This window comes from Mya arenaria, chromosome 2 (assembly GCF_026914265.1).
Source record: "Mya arenaria isolate MELC-2E11 chromosome 2, ASM2691426v1".
In the NCBI taxonomy this organism is placed as follows: domain Eukaryota; kingdom Metazoa; phylum Mollusca; class Bivalvia; order Myida; family Myidae; genus Mya; species Mya arenaria.
In genome coordinates this window covers 20,421,129-20,424,342 of record NC_069123.1, presented here as the reverse complement: position 1 = coordinate 20,424,342, position 3,214 = coordinate 20,421,129, and the positions used below count along the sequence as shown (strand labels likewise).

The 3,214-nt window shown below is 29.6% G+C and overlaps 1 long non-coding RNA gene across 1 annotated transcript; it reads left to right on the top strand.

The window, feature by feature from the left end:
- Nucleotides 1-262: 262 nt before the first annotated feature.
- Nucleotides 263-1,780, top strand: LOC128203283 (uncharacterized). The gene is made up of 4 exons (XR_008255906.1): nt 263-312; nt 850-963; nt 1,193-1,250; nt 1,618-1,780. It is a non-coding gene; the product is annotated as an uncharacterized LOC128203283 (long non-coding RNA).
- Nucleotides 1,781-3,214: the final 1,434 nt, after the last annotated feature.

Here is a 3,214-nt window from a genome sequence, read left to right as displayed (position 1 = left end):
AGTTGTTAGTTTCCAATTATATATTTATTTAAATTTATAAAATATTTCTTTATTTTTTTTTAACATTTTTTGACATAATTTACTGAAGTCCAGTGTTCTGTTTTGACCAAGGCAAGTACATGTAATAACAAAGGATTTTAAAAGTAGTTCTGACAATTGATATTTTCACTCCTTATTTTGCAGTGAAAATATCAAATTGATATTTTCACTGTTGTTATTTCACTGTTAAAACCCCATATTTCATCGTAAAGCATGAAAGAAAATGTTCTATTTCCGCCGTTCTGTCAAAAAAGGATTTTAACTGTAGAAGATGTAAGCTTTTTGTTATATTTAGTTAATGTGCAGCTATTGTGTACATCTAAAACATGGAATATGATGTACAATTTAATTTGGTTTCATTGCAGTTTAATATGTCATGTAAAACATTTTCTTGAAATTCTTCTATTTCGGATGGTTTTTAATTCGGATAAATAAATGCCTGTTCATATTTTGTTGTAATATTACCGGTCTTTGTGGCATTTAGTCAGTGAATTATTAATCCGTGTTACCATTTTATCATGTCATACTATAACATAATTATTTTTCTTATTTTTACACATCTAAAACTGATGCTAAATATGTAAATATACTGTACAGTAATGTAAACAACACTGTCACAACAAATAAGTTGATTATTGGCACTTTAATACCATGGACACTATTAGGTGACAATGTAGTCATTTCGTTTCACCTTTACTTGTAATTGAAACTTGTTTTAGTAAGGTATCATATGGTTTATGTAGAACTTTGTAGTATATATATACATATGTGAGTTTTCAACTGACAAAGGTTAAATCTTGTCTTTTTCAGTCATATCATTTGATGCCAAGTGTACAATAAAAACTGAAATGAAAATTGACAACAGAAATGTCATGGTCTGGTTGGAAAATGCTGTGTTCTTCATTGAACTCTGGTTTAATAATGGTATGGAAAAGGGAATTAAATTCTAATGTTGGTTTTATTAATAATAATGGAGGTATATTCAACATATGAACACATTGTCATAAGGACTAATGTAGAAACTAAACTGCTATACCATATTATGTACCTGCAGTTAATGCACAGGCTATGTACAGATGCTTATTGATATTCTATGTTTTCATTTTTTTAGTTGTTTTGCTTGTTAAATATTTGTTTTAGTTAATTATTTCAGGCTGGTGATAGAAAACTATCAAGAATGCTTCAAGCTGGCAATGGAAGGAAATGTAAAAGTAGGTTGGAAATGATAAAATGCAATAGGATTCATTTTATGAATAATACAATAAGATATAAAATTTTATATTGATACAATGTTGGGCATCTTACTTTGAGCAGTTAACTTGTATAACAAAATTGTTATTTAACTTATATGAACATTAAACAAGAAATAAAATGTGACCAGAATGGTGTTTTTCATCTTTTCTTAAATACCCTACTTATTTTTTCATAATAATTTTCATAAAATATGCAAACTATTTCAGTTGAAAAATGGGAATGTAAATTATGTGTTAGTTGTAGTTTAACCATTAAAAGGGGTTTTCATAAATGTATTATATTGTGCTGTATTAAACAATATTTTATAACCTTTTGTCTTTTCAGGACACTGAGAAATCACAAGGTTTCAAACATCTAGAATATGCTCACAGTCAGTCTTCAAGATACTCACCTTAATGATTCCAGTGTGTTTTAGGAGACTTTGTCAGAACAGTACTTTATACCTACATACACTGGAGATACCAGACCCAGCAGATAACTACAGATATATTGACACAGAACATGAAATTCATTGCATATCCAAACACAGTTCATAAGACTTTAAACTGTTAAATAGGCAGTGAGGCATTTGTGTGTAACCTTCATTATTTGAAATGAAATTTCTTATATTTATTTAAATTTGACTTTGCATTTAAAAGCCATTACAGTAGCATTAGATTTTCCAAATATATATATATATTTTTATACAGTTTCAACTGTGATGTATATCCAGTTGTACATGTTTCCTCTAAAGATTAAAACACTTTTGAATTATATAGGAAAATTTAAATGATAATTTATTCAAACTTATGATAATATAAAACACACACACTACCATGGTTGATCATGTAAACCTTCATACTATCTTTTTATAGAAATTAAGTGAATCTCTGATATTTCTGAATACATTTATTTTTACTTTGACTGACTCATGTTTAAACACAGAATGCTACATAAAGTGTATATTCATGTGTATACCGTAACATGATTGAAATAGATAATAGATAATATTTGCATGAAACTCTGAACACTTAACCACTATGGCAATCTGCACCAGTTAAGATACTTTTTGTTGAATAATGTGTCTTGTAAAATATCTGTATTTCTTTTAGTCATTTTGTGTATTTGAAGCATGTCTGCAAATGTAGATTTTATCATGTATTTTGAATGGATCTGAAATACTGTTCATTTAACTATTATTACAACGATTGACACAATAAAGATGGATTTATGAATTGTCTTCATACAAAAATCCAACCAGTCAAAATTGTATTTTCGAACTGTTTCCCAATACAATAACTCTCAGTCACAGTTTTGGTACATAAACGTATGAACTTTACTTGTGATCTGAACTAAGGCCGGTTGTTGATGATTGTAATCAGTCATCATCATCACCCTCATCATCATCATCATCATCATCCACCACAGCCACCACCCTCACAAACTTCACCACCTTCATCATCATCCACATTATCAATCATTATCAACGTCTACGCATCATCATCTCGTCATGATCATTGTCGTCATCGTCACATCATAATTCTTATCATCATCTTAGTCGTTGTCGTCGCATTATCATTACAATAATCATAATATTCGCCTTCGTCGTCGCTGCATTATCACTATCGTCGTCATCGCATTATCATTATAGTTTCGTTGTCGCATTATTATTATTAAATCATCATTGTCGTTGTCGTCGCATCAGCGTGACCATCATCATCAGCACAACGCTGCACGTTTGCTTTTACATTACAGAACATTCATAATAGGCACACTATAATATTTCACTTATCAAAGACGAATTTAAAGTAAAAGCACCAGCCTGAAAAAAACAACGTATTTTGTTGTTGTCCAATTTTCATTATAATTACACCAATTTTAAAGGGACTGCCTCCATCACAAAAAATCCCGGATGATGATTTACTTAAGATACAATTGTAAC